Below are 22,296 nucleotides of genomic sequence, written 5' to 3'. Positions count from 1 at the left end.
GCAATGTCTATGGTTTTGCCATTTATTATAAGTAGAATAAAGTTGCACTGAAGAATGCTTATCTGTTCTCTCTCTCTTTTTTTTTTAAATCAGCTTTATTGAAATAAAATTTCCATGTAATAATACTTTATTTCATTACACATTCACACTTCACACTTTGAATATACATTTCAGTGAGTTTTGACGAAAGTATACAGTTGTTTTAAGTTGTTCTCTCTCTTTTTTTTAAAAAAATATTTCATTTATTTGAGAGAGAGTGAGAGATCATGAGCAGAGGGGGATTAGTGGGAGAAGCAGACTCCCCACTGAGCAGGGAGCCTGACAAAGGACTTGATCTGAGGACCCTGGGATCAAAACCAGAGCCAAAGGCAAACACTTTACCAGCTGAGCTGTTGTTTTAAACCTGTGGCTTTCAGCAGAAGGTGCATTATTAATTTTCTTCTTCTGGTCCAATTTGGATGTATTATCTTTCTTTCTGTTGTCTGATAGCAGTGGCTAGGACTTATAGTAGTGTGTTAAATAACACTGGTGCGATTGGACATCCCTCTCTTCTTCCTGACCATGGAGGAGAAGTTCTCAGGTTTTCCGCACTGAGGATGATATTAGCTGTGCGTTTTTCATACATGGTCTTTATGACGAGGTATGTTCCCTCTATCCCTACTTTGTTGAGGGTTTTTATCAGGAATGGATGTTGTATTTTCTCAAAAATTTCTTTGCATCTTGTGAAAAGACCATATGGTTCTTATCCTTTCTTTTATTAATGTGGCGTATCAAATTAATTGTTTTGTGAATATTGAACCACCCTTGCAACACAGGAATAGATCCCACTTGATCATGGAAAATCAGTTTTTTAATGTGTTGTTGGATTCAGTTTGCTAGTATTTTATTGAGAATTTTTGCACCCATGTTCATGTTCATCAGGGTTTTTGGCTTGTAGTACCCATTTTTAGTGGAATCTTTGTCTGATTTTGGTATCAGAGTGATGTTGACCTCATTGGATGAATTTGGAATTTTTCCTCTATTTCTAATTTTTGAAATAGTTTGAGAAGAATAGCTATTAATTCTCCTTTAAATGTTTAGTAGAACTCCCCTAGGAAGCCATCTGGCCCTGGACTTTTGTATTTTGGGAGGTTTTTTGATTACTGATTTAATTTATTCTGTTGGTTATTGGTCTGTTCAAGTTTTCTATTTTTTCCTGTTTCAGTTTTGGTACTTTATATGTTTGTAGGTATTTACCCTATTCTTCCAGGTTGTTCAATTTGTTGGCATATATTTTTCATAATATTCCTATAGAATTTGTATTACGATGGTATTGTTATTTTTCTTCTGTAATTTGTGATTTTAATTATTTGGGACCTTTCTCTTTTCTTTTTGATAAGTCTGGCTAGAGGCTTATCAAGTATACTGATTTTTTTGAAAGAACCAACTCCCGGTTTTGTTGATCTGTTCTATTGTTTTAGTTTCTATATAATTTATTTCTGTTCTAATCTTTTTTTAACATCTTAATTTAATTTTATTTTTTTCAATGTTCCAAGATTTATTGTTTATGCACCACACCCATTGCTCCATGCAATACATGCCCTCCTTAATACCTACCACCAGGCTCACCCATCCTCCCACCCCCTTCCCTTCCAAAACCCTCAGTTTGTTTCTCAGAGTTCACAGTCTCTCATGCTTTCTTTCCCCCTCCGATTTCCCCCAATTCACTTTTCCTTTCCTTCTCCTAATGTCCTCCATGTTATTCCTTATGCTCCACAGGTAAGTGAAACCATATGATAATTGACTATCTCTGCTTGACTCATTTCACTCAGCATAATCTCTTCAGTCCTGTCCATCTTGATACAAAAGTTGGGTATTCATTCTTTCTGATGTTTTAGTAATATTCCATTGTATGTATTGACCACATCTTCTTTATCCATTCATCTGTTGAAGGGCATCTCAGCTCTTTCCACAGCTTGACAAATGTGGACATTGCTGCTATGAACATTGGGGTACACATGGCCCTTCTTTTCACTACAACTGTATCGTTGGATCAAATACCCAGTAGTGCAATTGCAGGATCATAGGGAAGCTCTATTTTTAATTTCTTAAGGAATCTCCACACTGTTTCTTAAAGTGGCTGCACCAGCTTGCATTCCCACCAACAGTGTAAAAGCGTTCCCCTTTCTCCACGTCCTCTCCAACACTTCTTGTTTTTTTGTCCTGTTTATTTTGGCCATTCTAACTGGTGTAAGGTGGTATCTCAACTTGGTTTCTATTTTTTAATTTATCCATTCATCTGTCAATGGACATCTGGGCTCTTTCCATAGTTTGGCTACTGGGGACATTGCTGCTATAAACATTGGAGCATAGGTGTCCCTTTGGTCAATACATTTGTGTCTTTGGAGTAAATTCCTAGTAGTGCAATTGCTGGGTTGTAGCTCTATTTTTAACTTCTTGAGGAAACTCCATACTGTTTTCCAGAGTGGCTGTGCCAGTTGGCATTCCCATCAACAGTGTAAGAGTGTTCCTCTTTCTCTGCATACTCACCAACACTTGTTTGCAGTCTTGTTAATTTTAGCCATTCTGACTGCTGTAAAGTGGTATCTCATTATGTTTTTGATTTGTATTTCCCTAATGCCAAGTGATGTTGAGCCTTTTTTCATGTGTCTTTTGACCATATGGATGTCTTCTTTGGAGAAATGTCTGTTCATGTCTTGTCCATTTCTTGACTGGATTATTTATTTTTTGGTTGTTGAGATAAGTTCTTTATATATCTTGGATTTCAGCCCTTTATCTGGTAAGTCATTTGCAGATCTTGAATTTCAGCCCTTTATTTGGTTAAGTAATTTGCAAATATCTCCTCACATTCCATAGGTTGCCTTTTAGTTTTGTTTCCTTTGCTGTGCAAAATTTTTTATCTTGGTGAAGTCCCAATAGTTCATTTTTGCTTTTATTTACCTTGCCTTTGGAGACATATCTAGTAAGAAGTTGCTATAGCCAAAGTCAAAGACATAGCAGCCTGTGTTCTTCTCTGGTATTTTGATGGATTCCAGTCTCACATTTAGGTCTTTCATCCATTTTGAGTTTATTTTTGTGTGTAGAGTAAGAGAATGGTCTAGTTTCATTCCTCTGCATGTGGTTGTCCAGTTTTCCCAACACCATTTGTGAAGACATTGTCCTTTTTCCATTGGGTATTCTTTCCTGCTTTGTCAAAAATTAGTTGACCATAGAGTTGAAGGTCCATTTCTGGGTTCTCTCTTCTGTTCCATTGGTCTATGTGTCTGTTTCTGTTCCAGTACCATACTGTCTTGATGATCACAGTTTCATATTATAACTTTTTATTATAGCTTTAAGTCTGAAATTGTTATGCCACTAGATTTGGTTTTCTTTTTCAACATTCCTCTGTCTCTTCAGGGTCTTTCTGGTTCCATACAAATTTTAAGATTATTTGTTCCAGATCTGTGAAAAATGTTGATGGTATTTTGATAGATATTTCACTGAATGTGTAAGTTGCTCTGGATAGCATAGACATTTTAACAGTATTTATTCTTCCAATCCATGAGCATGGAAAATTTTTCCATTTCTTATATGACCTTCAGTTTCTTTCAGAACTCTTCTATGGTTTTCAGAGTACAGATTTTTTATCTCTTTGGTTAGGATTATTCTTAGGTATCTTATGGTTTTTGGTGCAATGGTAAGTAGAATTAACTCCTTAATTTCTCTTTCTTCTATCTCATTGTTAGTGCATAGAAATACAACTTATTTCTATGTCTTGATTTTATAGCTACATTGGTAAATTCCTGTACGAGTTCTAGCAATTTTGTGTTGAAGTCTTTTGGGTTTTCCACACAAAGTATCATGTATTCTGCAAAGAGTGAGAGTTTGACTTCTTCTTTCCCAATTTGAATGCCTTTTATTTCTTTTTGTTGTCTGATTAATGAGACTACTACTTCTAGTACAATGTTGAAGAACAGTGGTAAGAGTGGGCATTCTTGTCTTGTTCCTGACCTTAAGGGAAAAGGTCTCAGTTTTTTCCTGTTGAGAATGATATTTGCTGGGACACCTGAGTGGCTCAGTTGGTTAAGCATATGCCTTCAGCTCAGTTCATGATCTCAGGGTACTGGGATCAAGTCCTACATTGGGCTCTTTTTCATCAGGGAGCTTGCTTCTCCCTCTGCCTGCTGCTCCCCTGTTTTACTCTCTCTCTATATGACCAATAAACAAATATAAATCTTAAAAAAAGAGAGAGAGAGAACGATATTTGCTGTGGGCTTTGCGTATATGGCCTTTTATGTTATTGAGGTATGCACCTTATATCCCTACACTATGGAGAGTTTTAATCAAGAAACGATGCTGTATTTTGTCAAATGCTTTTTCTGGATCAATTGAGAGGATCATATGGTTCTTGTCCTTTATTTTATTAATGTGATGTATCACATTGATTATTTGTGAATGTGAACCACACTTGAAACCCAGGAATAAATCTCACCCAGTTGTGGGGAGTAATCCTTCTAATGTACTATTGGGTCTTATTAGCTAACATCTTGGTGAGAATTTTGGTGTATGTGTTCATCATGGATATTGGTCTGTAATTCTTATATTTGGTGGGGACTTTATATGGTTTGGGGATCAGGGTAATGCTGGCCTCATAGACTGGTTTGGAAGTTTTCCTTCCATTTCTATTTCTTGGAACGGCTTCAGAAGAACAGGTATTAATTCTTTAAAGGTTTGGTAGAATTCCCCTCTGAAGCCATCTGGCCCTGAACTCTTGTTTAGTGGGAGACTTTTGAGTACTGATTTTTTTTTTCTGGTTATGGGTCTGTTCAGATTTTCTATTTTTTCTTGTTTCAGTTTTGGTAGATTTTAAGTCTTTAGGAATGAATCCATTTCTTCCAGATTGCCTAATTTGTTCAGATTTTCTATTTTTTCTTGTTTCAGTTTTGGTAGATTATAAGTCTTTAGGAATGAATCCATTTCTTCCAGATTGCCTAATTTGTTGTCATATAGTTGCTTGTAATATGTTCTTAAGATCGTATTTCCTTGGTGTTGGTTGTGATCTCTCTTCTTTCATTCATGATTTTATTTACTTGGATCGTTTCTCTTTTCTTTGAATAAGTTTGGGTATGGGTTTATTGATCTTGTTAATACTTTCAAAGAACCAGCTTCTTATTTCATTGATCTGTTCTGTTCTTTTGGTTTCTATTTCAATTATTTTTCCTTTAATCTTTATTTATTCTCTTCTCCTGCTAGGGATAGGCTTTATTTGCTGTTCTTTCTCCATTATGGCTAGGTTGTGTATTTGAGACCTTTCTTGTTTCTTGAGAAAGCCTTGTATTGCTATATACTTTGTTCTTAGGACCACCTTTGCTGTATCCCAAAGATTTTGAACAGTTGTGTTTTCATTTTTATTTATTTCTATGAATTTTAAAAATTCTTCTTTAATTATTTAATTTTTTCTTTAATTTCATTCAATTCATTATTTATTAGGGGTTCTTTACAACTTTCCTCTTGTGATTGAGTTATGGTTTCAAAGCATTGTGGTCTGAGAACATGCAGGGAATGATCCCAATCTTTTGGTACCAGTTGAGACCTGATATGTGACCCAGGATGTGATCTATTTTGCAGAATGTTCCATGTGCACTAGAGAAGAATGTGTATTCTGTTGCTTTAAGATGGAAAGTTCTGAATATATTTATGAAGTCCAGCTGGTCCAGTGTGTCATTCAAAGTCACTATTTCCTTGTTGATTCATATCTTTCAATAGCTATTCTGAATGTAAATGGGCTGTTCCAATCAAAAGACACAAGGTATCAGATTGGATTAAAAAGCATAAATTAAATTAAATTAAAAACCACTCCAGTGGTTCACTGGAGTGCCTGGGTGGCTCCTCAGTCAAGCATCTGCCTTTCATTCAGGTCATGATCCCAGGGTCGTAGGATCAAGGCACAAGTCAGGATCTCTTCTTATCAGGGAGACTGCTTCTCCTTCTTCCTCTGACTGCTTCCTTCCCTGATTGTTCTCTCTCTTAAATAAATAAAATGTTTTTTAAAAAAGGAAGAACCATCCATATGCTCTCTACAAGAGACTCACTGTAGACCCAAAGACACCACCAGATTGAAAATTGTGGGGAGGGAGGTAGAGAACCATTTATCATGCTAATGGACATCAAAGGAAAGCTAGGGTAACAATCCTTACATTAGATGAATTAGATTGTATTACCTGTAAAGTCCCTGTTTCTATATATTGCCTCTGTTTTTTTTTTTCCTTTTTCTTCTTTCTTCTTCCCTCTTTCCTTCTTTCCTTCCTCTCTTCCTTCCTTCTTTTTTTTTTTTTTTTTTTTTCTGGTCCGTAATACTTTTGGGCTCTGTTCACTTACAAGATCACCTTTAATATTTCTTGCAGGGCTGGTTTAGTGGTCACAAATTCTTTTAGTTTCTGTTTGTCCTGTTCTTTATCTCTCTTGCTCTTTATCTGTCTTGCCATTCTGAATGACAGCCTTGCTGGGTAAAGTATTCTTGGCTGCATGTTTTTCTCATTTAGAATCCTGAATATATAATGACAGCCCTTTCTGGCCTACCAGGTCTCCATGGATAGGTCTTCTCCCAGTCTAATGTTGCTACCCTTGTAGGTTAAGAAGTTCTTGTCTCAAGCTGCTTTCAGGATTTTCTCTTTATCTCTGAAATTTACAAGTTTCACTATTACATGGCAGTGTGTTGATCTATTTTTATTGATTTTGAGGGGGGTTATCTCTACTTCCTGGACTTGGAAGCCTGTTTTCTTCCCCAGATTAGGGAAGTTCTCAACTATGATATGCTCACATATGCCTTTTGTACCTCTTTCTTCCTCTTCAGGGACCCCAATAATTCTAATATTGTTTCATTTTATGATATCACTGATTTCTTGAAGCCTCCCTTCATGATCCATTAGTTGTTTTTCCCTTTTCCTCAGCTTCCTTTCTTGCTGTCATCTTGTCTTCTTTTTTTTTTTTAAGATTTTATTTATTTATTTGACAGAGATAGAAAAAGATTACAAGTAGGCAGAGCAGCAGGCAGAGAAGAAGGGTGAAGCAGGCTCCCTGATGAGCAGGGAGCTTGATGTGGGGCTCAATCCCAGAACCCTGAGACCATGACCTGAACCAAAGGCAGATGCTTAACCCACTGAGCCACCCATGTGCTCCAGTTATCTTGTCTTTTATGTGACCAACTCTGTCTTCTGCCTTATTCTAGCTGTTAAGGTATACATTTTAGAGTGTCTCTCAGTTAAAGCAGTTTTAATTTCAGCCTGATTAAATTTTATTTCTGAACTAAGAGATTCTGTAGTGTCTTTTATGCTTATCTCAAGCACAGCTAGTAACTTTGTAATCATTATCCTGAACCAGGAAAGACCACAAATTGCTGAGGGAATGTTGAAAAAGAAAAAAAAATGTTTCCTTTGCTGTGCAGAAGATTTTTGTCTTGATGAAGTCCCAAAAGTTCATTTCTGCCCTTGCTTCCCTTGCCTTTGGCGATGTTTCTAAGAAGTTACTGTGGCTGAGGTTAAAAAGGTTGCTGCCCATGTTCTCCTCAAGGATGTTGATGGATTCCTGTCTCACCTGAAATCTTTCATCCATTTGAGTCAATTTTTGTGTTTAGTGTAAGGAAATGGTCCAGTTTCTTTCTTTTGCATGTGGTTGTCCAATTTTCCCAACACCATTAGTTGAAAAGACTGTCTTTTTTCCATTGGACATTCTTTCCTGCTTTGTCAAAGATTAGTTAACCATAGAGTTGAGGGTCCATTTCTGAGTTCTTTATTCTGTTCCCTTGATCTATGTGTCTATTTCTGTTCCAGTACCATGCTGTCTTGGTGATCACAGCTTTGTAGTAAAGCTTGAAATCAGGCAACGTAATGCCCCCAACTTTGTTTTTTCTGGTTCTTTCTTTAGGTGTGAATTCCTCCATCTGATAATTTTTCTCAGAGAAGAATGGATGAGTGAGAAAATAAAGTAAAAAATATCATCCACAAGTCAAGTGCAATACACACTAGACAAATCCAAAGAGGTCAGAAACCAAAAAGGAAAAGAAGAAGGGGAAAAGAAAGGGAAGGGAAAAAGGGGAGAATATAACATCACAAATAGACAAAACAGGATGATCCACATGGTCCTTGGTGTATTTTGGTGTGCTTGTTAGAATACACTAAATCCCAAAATTGTAAAAATTGTAAAGAATGTAAAACTAATGTGTGTGTGTGTATAAATACACACACACACACACACACACGTAAAATTGAATACAGTGAAAGGAAGCCAAAATTAAGTATATATAATGTAAATGTAAAAATGAAAATTAAAAAGAAGACTTAAAAAACGAGTTGATAAAATAGACTAGTTGAAAAGGTTGAAAACAAACAAACAAACAAAAAGAACATTTTAAACTGAAGGACTGAAGATTCATGTGAAAAAACTTCGAATTCTATGTACTATTTTCTCCTAATGCAGAAGCTTTTCAGTTCTGAGTGATGTATAAAAAGTATTTGCCTAAGAATTCTGCTCATCTTCCAGGGTAGAGGCCGGTTTCACTGATTCTCAGGTGTCTTTGCCTGAGCATAGTTGCAACACCCCTTGCCAGGGGCCAGGCTCAGGGTAAGCTGCTTCAGTTTGCTCTATGTGTCTTCTGTTCCCTGAAGGCTTTTTGTAGCACTTCAGAAGATGAAAAAAAAAAAAAGTAAAAAAATGGTGCAGTGATCTCCAGCCCCAGGGCTGAATGATCATGCCCCCACTCTTTAGTGCACCCTCAGGGAAAGTCAGTCAGTCCCTGTCAGGTGCACCAAACTCTGCAGACTCTTGTGGTGCATACCTGCACTGATCCTCCAAGGGGAGGGAAAGGTATCTCACCTCAGCGCCATTCTCACTGGGCCCCAGCTGGGGGAGTGGTTGCCTAATCATACATGCACCTGTGCCACTCCTCCCAGGGGAAGAAGCCAGCTCTCACAGTGGTCATGACTTCCTGGTCCCCTCCTTGGAGAGTGGTTGCTTGATCATGCTGCCATTCATGGTTTATGGTAACACCTATATGAGAGGCCACTCCAGGGCTCATGAATTGTAGCTGGTTTCCCTGCTCCAATGCTTGGGAACTCTGCTGCACTCAAGCACCCCCGTTCTTTCTGTGACCCTGGAGATTCTGAGACCACACTGTCCCACCTAGTTTTCTTCCCTGCTTTGCCACTGTTTCACCTAGTTTTCTGCCCTGCTTTGTCATCTGAGCACCATTCAGGCAGGGATGTCCCTCACAGGAGCAGATCTCTAAAAGTTCCTCTTGTGGCATCCATTACTATATTACTTTCTGGTACCTGGGTTACACAGCCATTCCCATGTGGTTTATATTCCAATAAATCTCCTCAGATTCATGTCTTCACATGTTCTACCTTAAAAAAGTGGTCACTTCTATTTGTAGAATTGTAGCATTTTTTTTTCTTAGATCTCAGGTTGAATTCACAGGTGTTCAAAATGATTTGATAAATATCTAGCTGAATTCAAGGGACCAGATGAAATGCAGGCCACCTACTCTCCTGCCATCTTCATTCCCTCTGTATGAAATCCTAAAACAGGCAATACTGTTTTCTATAATGATAGAAACAGATCAGTGTTTCACCATCTTACTTTATTTGGTCCTGAAAGACCTCCAACAATACAGGAATTTGAGCACTAAACCCATAAGTTGGAACAGAAAGTGTAGGGCTAGGGACAGGGACTGACTGCGAAAGAGCCCAAGATAACTTTTTGGGGATGAAGGAAATGTTCTACATTTGGATTATATTAAAGATTGCAAGGGTGTATTCTTTTGTTAAAGCTCACCAAAATATGTACTTGATTGTGAACATTTCATTGGATATAAAGTTTATACCAGTGAAGGTTATTAAAAAAGAAAACATAAATATTTAGTGGTAAGTTATATAAAATATAACATTTTAAAAATATGCACTGATATCTTCATTTTTTTTTTTGTCTCAAAAGAAGTGAAAAAATATGTTCCTGAAGTGACTCTGATGCTGGACACTTATAAAAATCACAAGACTTCTGTCGACTTAAACCTCTGAATGACTATTGGGGCTTCCTTATAAACTTATTTTGACCAAAGATCATTAGCACATTTTATCACATTGATGATAAGACCATATCTCATCTTAAATTTTCAATTTGTCTGGATAAATTCAAAATTGATTATAAAGTATGAAAGATGATAACCAAACATAAAATATTTCTCAGAAATGATCACATTATTTTTCTAGATATATTTCAAGCACTGGAAAGGTAAATTCAGACCACAGGGGAAGCCAGAATTATCAGGAGCAATTTTTCTGTGCATTTTAAAACAATGTAAGCATTACCAGATATAATGTTGGATAACTCATGATGAATAATGTGGGCAAATGTAAATGACAATTGTCCACTGAAGTTAGATCTTTAAATTCTTTGCTAAATAACCATAGTAATTCTAATGACAGGGAAGGAAGTTAAATTCAGCCATGCCAAATGTCTTCCTTTTATCTACTTTATTTATATTAACTCATATATTTCTGATTTTGTATTGCACAAAATATGTTAATGGTAATGTTATGAAAATAGAAATAAACATTATGATCTTGTGTGAAAAAAAGGATGTACTTGGAAGCCTTTTATTCGTGAATTAGTCAAGGTACAGTTATGATTTAAGTCAAACTTAATTTTATGTCTTGTTGCTCACATGATTTTGAACCATATTTACTTATTTTGCATAACCTGTCATTATTTACTTTATAGTTAAGGTTATAACCTTATGATTTAAGGCCTCCTATTTATGCACTGTAAACATATCTTTGCCTAACTCTACAACCTGTATGTCTTCTATGTGAAAATAAAAATAATATAATTTATCATTTGAGGATGTCATGGGGATTGAACAAATATGCTAATTCACAGCACCTGCTGCATAATTACTTATGATTTTATTTATCTCTTCCCCCTTTCTGGATATATGATATATGCCTCTGTCACATAAACGTATATCTCTGAATCTAAATATCTGCATCTTTGCATGTGATTTGTTGCTTTTTTGAATGGGACAGTATAATGTGATAGCCATGAACACAGTCTCTAGGACCACACTCAGGTCCCTATCACATACTATCAGTGTGACTTTTGGCAAGTCTCTTAACTTTCCCACTCTATACTTTACTCATTTGGAAAATGAATATGATAGTAACACCTACCCCATGAAACATTATATTAAATATTATTATATTCAAAGCACTTAGAACAGTACTTGTCACATGGTAAGTATTACAGAATCATTGGCTATTATCATTAGAATATAAGCTTCATGAGGGTCTCTTTTATTCACTGTTGTAGCTTTCTACTCCCAGAGAATCCCTCTCCTAGGAATATACTCTATTTTTTCCCCTGATTTTTGGCCTTTGTTATGAAATTGTTCCAACATCTTATTCAGTATATTTTATTGAATGTATCTGAGAGATATTTCTTACTGATAATGAGCAAAAGATTACTCTTGATTGCCCTTCAACTTATTCCTGCCTTGATATTCTTTGTTTTAGTAAATAACACCACAATTAACTTAGTTGCTCAGAACAAAATCTGATAGATATTCTTTTTTTCTTTTTTTGGCATGTAGAATCTGTATTTATTTATTTATTTATTTTTCCAATTTATTTATTTTCAGAAAAACAGTATTCATTATTTTTCCACCACACCCAGTGCTCCATGCAAGCCGTGCCCTCTATAATACCCACCACCTGGTACCCCAACCTCCCACCCCCCCGCCACTTCAAACCCCTCAGATTGTTTTTCAGAGTCCATAGTCTCTCATGGTTCACCTCCCCTTCCAATTTACCCAAAAGCACATACCCTCCCCAATGTCCATAACACTACCCCCCTTCTCCCAACTCCCCCCCCCAGCAACCCACAGTTTGTTTCGTGAGATTAAGAGGCATGGCCTCAGGTCTCGAAGATATTCTTGATTTTTTTTGTTTTATACATCATATTTTTCAGGAAGCCACGTGAGCTCCAACTTTAAAATATATACCAAATCCAATTAACACTTACCTTAACTTCTCTCATCCTAGTCTAAACCACCATAATCTCTCTATCTTGGATTATAGCAATATAACTAATTTCTCTGCTTCCTAACTTGTCTTCCTTTAATCAGAGTAATCTTTGCTTTAAAGTAAAATAAGAACATTTACACTTTTGCTCAAATTCTCCAATGGCTTCTAGTCTCATTTGGAATAAAAGTCACTCTTGTTTTCAGAGTGTTTGTTTATTTTTTAAGATTTTATTTATTTGAGGTAGAGAGAGAGAGGGAACACAAGTTGGGGGCAGAGAGGAGGTGAACCATATGACAGTCTTCAGGAACTGCATTCCAGGCCCAGCAAAACAGCAAACACAAAAGCCATTATATATAAATCAACTTTGCTCTTTGAAGAAGGGCAAGAAGAGCACCATGGCCAATGAGGAGTGAATATGAGGAAAAGTAGTCACATATGATGCTTGAGTGGTATCTGGGAGTCAAATTAGTCTGTTCTTTAAAAACTCTGAAAATAAGGGGCACCTGGGTGGCTCAGTCAGTTAAGTATCTGCCTTCAGCTCAGGTCATGATCTCAGGGTCCTGGGATCCAGCCTGCTTTTACCTCTCTCTCTGACTGCTTCTCTGCCTACTTGTGATCTCTGCCTGTCAAATAAATAAATAAATAAAATCTAAAAAAACTGAGCAAAGAAAAGAGAGAGAGAGAGAGAGAGAAACCAAGAAACAAACTCTTAACTATAGAGAACAAAATGAGGCTTACCAGAGAGGTGGGTGTTGGCATGGCTGAAATAGGTGATGGGAATTCAAGAGTACGCTTATTGTGATGAGCACGGAGTAATGTGTAGAATTGTTGAGTCACTATATTGTGCACCTGAAACTAATATAACACTGCATGTTAACTATACAGGAATTAAAATTTAATTTAAAATTAAAACTTTAAACTTAATAGAGAAGAAAAATACAGCTCTTAAAAGGAATTTGATGAGAAATTCCTAGATCTCATAATATCCTAAATCATTTAAAATCTGTAATGGACAATTTTGATTGTCTCTGTAGGACTTATTACTTTTCTTCCTCAATCTTAGCCATACCTAGAATTTTTTTAACCATGTAGATTCATTGAATCAACCACATTTTATTCTTTAGGGATAGACTTTATTTTTTTTGAAAGATTTTTTATTTATTTATGAGCAAGAGAGAGAATAAAAGCAGGGGGAACAGCAGAGGAAGAGGGAGAAGCAGGCTCTTGCTGAGTAGGGAGCCCCATGCAAGGCTCCATCCCAGGACCCTGAGAACATGACCTGAACTCAAGGCAGACACTTAACTGACTGAGCTACCCATGCACATTTAGGGATAGGTTTTAATTAGCATAAACCATATATCCTATTCACAAACTACTGTGATTGGTTCATGTATAAGGACATGACATGAGTCATTCCCCTCAGTGCAAGTAATTCTAAATTCTGAGATGTATGGTTAAGCTATATGAGAAGTAGGCTCTTTTGCTAAGTAGGAAGCAGCATGTGCCCAATACTACTGGTATAAAATAAATTGAGCTTATTTAAAGTGTACAATTTTGGAAATATATATTTATATATATAGTCTCCACAAAACCATCACAATAATCAAGAGATATACTCATAAAATATTCATCATCCTCAAAATTTCCTCATGCCCCTTGATAATTCCTTCCTTACATTCTCAAGCATCCAGTGATCTACTTTCTGTCACTATAGATTATTTGAATTTTCTAGAAATTATATAAAGGAAATCTTATAGTATATTCTCCTTTATCTGGCACTTTTCACTCAGCATAATAATTTTGAGATTCACCCATGTTGTTGGATGCACCAATAATTTATCCCTTTTAATTATAATAATATTCTTTGTACAGGTAGAAGAAAATTTCTTATTTTTTTCTTATTGGTTAATATTTGTTTCATTTCCAGGCTTGAGGCTATTACAGATTAAAATGTTATTAACATTCATGTACAAGATTTTGTATGGATATGTGCTCTAATTTCTCTTAGGTAAGTACCTAGACATGAAATGGAGGGTCATACGGTAAGCATATGTTTAACTTTTTAAAAAACTGCCAAGCACTTTTCCAAAGTTGCTGTGATATTTTACATTACCACCAGCAGTGTATGAGAGTTCTAGTGTCACACATCTGCTTCAACACTTCCTATGGTCAGCCTTTTAAATTTGAGCCATTCTAATATGTGTATAGTTTGTTTATTGTAGTTCATTTTTCATTTAACTGCTGACTAATGATATTCAGCATTTTTTCATGTGCTCCTATACTATAGCAAAATGTCTGTTCAAATTTTATGTACGTTTCATTAATTTATTAATTAGGATGTTTGGTTTTTTTAGTATTGAACTTTGAGAGTTCTTTGTATATTCTAGACACAAGTCCTTTACCAGACATATGTTTTGCAAATACATTCTCCCTGTCTATGGCTTCTCATTACATTCTCTTAACATCATCTCTAAAATAATATAAGTTTTAAATTTTCATGAAGTTAAGTTGTTTTTTTTTTACCTTTTATGGATTGCATTTTGGGGCTCATATCAAGAAACTTTTAACTCAAGAACACAAATGTTTTATTTAATGTTTTATTCTAGAAATTGTATTTTGTGGTTTCACATTAGGTCTATGATTTTTTTAAGCAATTGTTATATATGGTATAAAGGATGAATCAAAATTAATTTTTACATGTGCATATACAATGTTCTAGCCTAATTTGTTAAAAAGACTATCCTTTCTCTACTGAATTTACTTTGCAATGATTGTAAAATATAACTAATTCATATATTTGTGGATACATTTCTGAGATATTCTGTCAGATATATCTATTTGCCTATTTTGATGTCAATACCATAACACTTAAATTACAGTCGACTTTATAATTTTTAAATAAGGAAATGTGAGCTTTCCAAATTTATTCTTCTTTTTCAATGTTGTTTTGACTATTCTAGGTTGTTTGCATTTCTATATAAATATTTAGAGTCAGTTTGTCAATTTTTACAAATAATGCCTACTAGTATTTTGATAGAGGGTGTGTGGAATTTGTGGATCAATTTGGGGAGATTAACATTATTACAATGTTAAACCTCTGACCCATGAACAATGTATGTTTCTCCACTTATTTAGATCTTATTTAATTTCTGCTATTGATGTTTCATAGTTTCTCACTTTAGTTATTTTACACACTTTTTTCAAGGTATTGCTAAATATTTATAATTTGTTGGTGCTATTGTAATTGGTGCTTAAAAATTCAAATTCCTGGGGCACCTGGGTGGTTCAGATGGTTGAGCGACTGCCTTCAGCTCAGGTCATGATCTCTAGTTCCTGGGATTGAGCCCATGTCTCCCAGCTCAGTAGGGAGTCTACTCTCCTTTCTCTCTGCCTTTCCCTCTGCTTGTGCTCCCTCTGTCTGTCTTTCAAATGAATACATAAAATCTTTTAAAAAATCAAATTCCTAATATTTGTTGCTAGTACATGAAAATGCAATTGATATCTGTATACTGATACTGCATCCTACTTCACTGGTAAGCTCATTTGTTAGTGTCAGTAGCCTTTTGTAGAGTCCATAAAAATTCCTACATGGATGATTATGTTGACGACAAATAAAGACAGGATTACTTATTTATTTACTTAATTTCCCAATTGCTCTGACTAGAACCTTCAGTAAAATTTTGAGAAGTAGTAAGAGTAGACATCCATGTATTGATTTTTATATTAAACTGAAAGCATTTCATCATTTATAATTAAGTATATTAACTTTAAATTGTTCATTTATGCCTTCATTAGGATAAAGAATTCCTTTTTATTCCTAGTTTTCTGAGAATTTATAATACAAATGGATATTGAATTTTGTGAATTTTTACTGCATTAATTGAAATGAAAATATGGCTTCTCTTTTATAATTTCATACTATGATATATTACATTAATTGATTTTTTGAGTGTTAAATCTGAGATAAGCTCCACTTGGTCATAATGTATCATTATTTTTATATATTGAATTTGGTAAAATTTGAATTTGGTAAAATTCTGTTTAACATTTTTGTATCTGTACTCCTGGGGTATTCTAGTAGGTAGTTTTCTTGTAATGTCTTTATCTGGTTTGTATAGCAAGGTAGTGCTGGTTACACAGAATGATTTTGAAAGCATTTCCTGCTTTTCAATTTTAAAATTGCTTTTTAAAATTATTACTATTTCTTCCTTAAGTGTTTGATCAAATCATCAGTGAAGCTATCTGGGCCTAGTGCTTTCTTTGTGGGAAGAATTTTAGCTATACATTCAATTTTTTAAAACAGATGAAACAATTTAGGTTATTTATCTTTTCTTGAGTGATTTCTGGTCATTTTCATCTTTCATGGAATTTGTCTATTTAATGTGAATTTTGAAATTTTTGGCATAAAGTTCATAAAATTACCTTACTATCCTTTTTTAAAAGATTTTATTTATTTATTTGATAGAGATCACAAGTAGGCAGAGAGGCAGGCAGAGAGAGAGGGAGAAGCAGTGTCACCACTGAGCAGATAGCCCGATGTAGGGCTTGATCCCAGGACCCTGAGATCATGACCCGAGCCAAAGACAGAGGCTTTAACCCACTGAGCCACCCAGGTGCCCCAATTACCTTACTATCCTTTTAATACCTCTAATATTTTTATTGATGTCACTCCTTTTTTCTTTTTCTTAAAAGATTTTATTTATTTGAGAAAGAGACAGTGAGAGAGAGCATGAGAGGGGAGAAGATCAGAGGGAGAATCAGACTCAGAAGCTGGGAGTCCCATGAGGGACTTGATCCTGGGACTCCAGAATCACGACCTGGGCCAAAGACAGTCGCTTAACCAACTGAGCCACCCATGTCTCCCTTATTTTCTTTTTTTATGTTAATTTTCTAATTCCCTATGAGAGTTTCTATCCTTGCTTTCCCCTCATCTCAATTAATTTGGCTGTAAATTTGTTAATTTTGCTGAACTTAAAAAAACAAAATTTTGGCTTTTCCTATTTTTTATATTTTCTCTTTCACTGTTTTCTGCTCTGTTCTTTATTATTTCCTTTCCATGCTTACTTTAAATTGCCCTTCTTTTTCTTTTTTTTTTTAATAGTGGAAGCTGAATTAATTGATTTTAGACTTTTCTTCTCTGCTAGTATAAGCACTTAGTCCTACAAATTTTTGTCTAAGTGCTACTTTAGTGTCATCTTAGAGTTTTTGGTGTTTCATTTTCATTCATTCATTTTATTCATTATTATTAGAGTCAGAACTTTAATTTCACACATTCTTAAATAGAGCTTTATCCCGAGGGAATAAAGTATTTTTTAAATTGTTTGTTCTTCTTTTCAGAGTTATGTCAGGCTCTATTTTGCTTCTCTGTTAGGTTAATTATTCATGCTAGAAGCCCTTTATTTTATTTAAAATATGGTTCTGAGATTTCTTTGTAAATATAGCTAATTGAATATGTCTTCATCTTTTCTTCTCTCCTGAGACCTAACAAATGATAGTGAAGGAAATTTTAAAAAGTTGAAAAGCCGTAAGGACAAATGGTGAGGTGATGAAAGCAGACAAAATATGCTAATATAGTTTTGAAAGGTGGAAAGTGGATTGACAAATGGTAATTGACTTAGATTTTATTTTCTCTATTCTTAAGTGCCTACAAAAGTGGGAGTGTTGGGGGATACCACATGAAACAAGTTAATTTCTTCTCTGAAACCTTAGAAAATCCAAGAATTGGAGGCATCAGGTAACTTTGAAGTCAAGAGGAAAATGGGCCTAAAAAGGAGTAGTTAATATAATGAACCGCTGGGATTTAATCAAGATAAAAAGCTTTTGCACAGCAAAGGAAGCAATCAACAAAACCAAAAGACAACCAACAGAATAGGAGAAGATATTTGCAAATTACATATCAGATAAAGGGCTAGTATCCAAAATCTACTAAGAACTTATGGAACTCAAAACCCAAAGAACAAATAATCCAATAAAAAAATGGGCTGAAGACCTGAACAGACATTTATCCAAAGAAGACATATAGATGGCCAACAGACACATGAAAAAATGTTCAACATCAGTCAGCATCAGGGAAATACAAATCAAAACCACAATGAGATATCACCTCACATCAGTCAGAATGGCTAAAGTGAACAAGTCAGGAAACGACAGATGTTAGTGAGGATATGGAGAAAGGAGAATCTTCCTACAATGTTGGTGGGAATGCAAGCTGGTGTACTCATTCTGGAAAACAGTATGGAGGTTCCACATAAAGTTTAAAATAGAACTACCCTGAGACAAAGCAATTGTACTACTGGGTATTTACCCTAAAGGTACAAATGTGATCCAAAGAGGCACCTGCATCCTGATGTTTATAGCAGCAATGTCCACAATAGCCAAACAAATTAAAGAGCCTAGAAGTCCATCCACAGAGGAATGGATAGAGAAGAAGTGGTATATATACACAATGGAATATTATGCAGCCATTAAAAAATGAAATCTTGCCATTTGCAATGATGTGGATGGAACTAGAGGGTATTATGATAAGCAAAATAAATTAATTCAGGGAAAGACAATTATCATATGATCTCACTGATATGTGGAGTTTGAAAAACAAAGCAGAGGATCATGAGGGAAGAGAGGAAAAAATGAAATAGAATGAAACCAGAAAAGGAGAGAGACCATAAGAGACTCTTAATCTCAGGAAACAAACAGGGATACTAGGGTAGAGGGGAGTGGGTGGCTGGGGTGGCTTGGTGATGGACATTGGGTAGGGTATGTCCTATGGTGATTATTGTGAATTGAGTAAGATTGATGAATCACAGACCTGTACCCCTGGAACAAATGATTCATTATATGTTAAATGAAAAAAATCTATACAAGGGGTGCTTAGACTCCAGATCCCCTTCCTAACCAGCACTTGGAGGTGAGTGTCATACTACAATTTCTTACATGAAATGGATATTACATAAAATGGATGAATGCATAAAGCAGATATGGTCCATATATATAATAGAGTATTATGCCTCCATGACCAGACAGTAAAATAAGGATTTTACTGTCTGGTAAAATTGAACACATGAACACGTTAAGATTTGTCCTGGAAAGTAGCAGGCACAGCAGAGGACAGGAATGAGGTACCTTGTTAAAAAGAGAGATCATAGGAATATATAATACACATAATAATTACACATATAATAAAATATATACTACATATTATATATGATAAAATATATATCATATATATATAATACTAAGACTCATTATACCCCTTTCTCTTTTGATTCTTGGTGGTTCTGAAAATTTTTGTTAAATGCATTTTGCAGTGAGTGGACCACTGGCCAGGGCAATAATATTTGTCATAACAGGATCTGTCCTGTTCTAATGGTTTGGCATTATTGTTTAATTTAATTTGATTTAATTCTTTGTGTGTGTGTGTGTTCCAAAATTCATTGTTTCTGCACCACAGAAACAGGATTTCTGCTCCATGCAATACATGCCCTTTGTAATACCCATCACCAGGCTCATCCAAATACCTTCCACCCTTCCAAACAAAACTCTCAGTTTGTTTCTCAAAGTTCACAGTCTCTCATGGTTTGTCTACCCCTCCAATTTCCTTCAAATCACTTCTCCTGTCCATCTCCCCATGTCCTCTGTGTTATTCCTTATGCTCCACAAGTAAGTGAAACCATATGATAATTGACTCTTTCTGCTGAACTTATTTCACTCAGTATAAACTCCTCCAGTCCCATCCATGTTGATACAAAAGTTGGGTATTCACCCTTCTAATGGAGGCATAATACTCCATTGTATATATGGACCATATCTTTAGCCATTCATCCGTTGAAGGGCATCTTGGTTCTTTCCACAGTTTGGCGACTGTGGCCATTGCTGCTGTGAAGATTGGGGTACAGATGGCCCTTCTTTTCACTACATCTGTATCTTTGGGGTAAATATCCAGTAGTGCAATTGCAGGGTCATAGGGTACCTCTATTTTTAATTTCTTAAGGAATTTCCACACTGTTTTCCAAAGTGGCTGCACCAACTTGCATTCCCACTTACAGTGTAAGAGGGTTCCCCTTTTGCCATATCCTCACCAACACAGGTTGTTTACTGTCTTGTTAATTTTGACCATTCTAACTGGTGTAAGGTGGTATCTCAATGTGGTTTGGATTTGAATCTCTCTGACGGCTAATGTTGATGAACACTTTTTCATGTGTCTGTCAACCATTTGTGTGTCTTCTTTGGAGAAGTATCTGTTCATGACTTCTGTTTCATGTGTGTTGAGATTGAGGAGTTCTTTATAGATCTTGGATATCAACCCTTTGTCCATAGTGTCATTTGCGATTATCTTCTCCCATTCCTTGGATTGTCTCTTTGTTTTGTTGACTCTTTTCTTTGCTGTGCAGAAACTTTTGATCTTGATGGAGCCCCAAAGTTCATTTTCACTTTGTTTCCTTTGCCTATTGAGACATGTCTTGAAAGAAGTTGCTGTGGCCAATGTCAAAGAAGTTACTGCCTATATTCTCTACAATTTTGATAGATTCCTGCCTCATGTTGAGGTCTTTTATCCATTTCAAGTTTACCTCTGTGTATGGCGTAAGAGAATGGTAGTGTTTCATTCTTCTACACATAGCTGTCCAATTTTCTCAGACCATTTACTGAAGAGACTGTCTTTTTTCCACTGTATATTTTTCCCTACTTTGTTGAAGATTACTTGAACATAAGTTGAGGGTCACTATCTGGGCTCTCTACTCTGTTCCACTTGTCTATGTGTCTGTTTTTGTGCCAGTATCATTCTGTCTTGGTGATCACAGCATTGTAGTAAAGCTTGAAACCAGGCAACATGATGCCCCCAGTTTTGTTTATCTTTTTCAACATTTCCCTAGCAATTCGGAGACTCTTGTTCCATACAAATTTTAGGATTGTTTGTTCCAGCTCTTTGAAAAATGCTGGTGGAATTTTGATCATGATGGCACTGAAAGTATAGTTGGCTATACTTTCAAGAATATATATATATATATTCTTGAACTTGTATATATATACAAGAACTTGGCTATACCCTATAGGCAGTATAGACATTTTAACAATGTTTATTCTTCTGATCCATGAGCATGGAGTGGTCTTCCATCTTTTTGTGTCTTCTTCAAATTATTTCATGAGTGTTCTGTAGTTCCTTGAGTACAGATCCTTTACCTCTTTGGTTAGGTTTATTCCCAGGTATCTTGTGGTTCTTGGTGCTATAGTAAGTGGAATCGATTCTCTCACTTCCCTTTCTTTATTTTCATTGTTAGTGTATAAAAATGCAACTAATTTCTGTACATTGATTTTGTATCCTGCCTCATTACTGAATTGCTGTATGAGTCCTAGTAGTTTGGGGGTGGAGTCGTTTGGGTTTTCCATATAAAGTATCATGTCATCTGCGCAAAGAGAGAGTTTGACTTTTTCTTTGTCAATTTGAATACCTTTTATTTTATTTTGTTGTTTTCTGATTGCTGTTGTCTGATTGCTGTTGCTAGGACTTCTAGTACTATATTGAACAAGAGTGGCAAGAGTGGGCATCCTTGTGCTCCTGATCTTAAAGGGAGGACTGTCAGCTTTTCCCCATTGTGGATGATATTTGCTGTGAGTTTTTCATAAATAGATTTTATGAGGTTGATGAATGTTCCCTCTCTCCCTATACTGTGAAGGGTTTTAATCAGGCAAGGATACTGTATCTTGTCAAGTGTCTTTTCTGCATCAATTGAGAGAACCATGTCATTCTTCTCTCTTCTCTTATTGATTTGTTTTATCACATTGATTGATTTGTGAATGTTGAGCTACCTTTGCATTCCATGGATAATAAATTCCACCTGGTCATGGTGGATAATCTTTTTAATGTACTGTTGGATCTTATTAGCTAGGATTTGTGGAGAATCATGGCATCTTTTTCATCAGGAATGTTGGTCTGAACTTCTTTTTGATGAGGTCTTTGCCTGGTTTTTGGGATCAGGGTAATGCTAGCTTCATAAAAAGAGTCTGGAAGTTTTCCTTCTGTTTCCATTTTTTGAAACATCCTCAGGAAAATAGGTATTATTTCTTCTTTGAATGTTTCATGGTATTTTCCAGGGACTCCATCAGGTCCTGGGCTCTTGTTCTTTGGGAAGATTTTGATCAATGCTTCAATCTCCTTAGTAGTTATTGGTTTATTCAGGTTGTCAATTTCTTCCTGGTTCGGTTTTTGAAGTTTATAGGTTTCCAGGAATGCATCCATTTCATCTGG

This window comes from Neovison vison, chromosome X, assembly GCF_020171115.1.
Source record: "Neovison vison isolate M4711 chromosome X, ASM_NN_V1, whole genome shotgun sequence".
Lineage (NCBI taxonomy): Eukaryota > Metazoa > Chordata > Mammalia > Carnivora > Mustelidae > Neogale > Neogale vison.
This window is presented reverse-complemented; position numbering follows the sequence as displayed.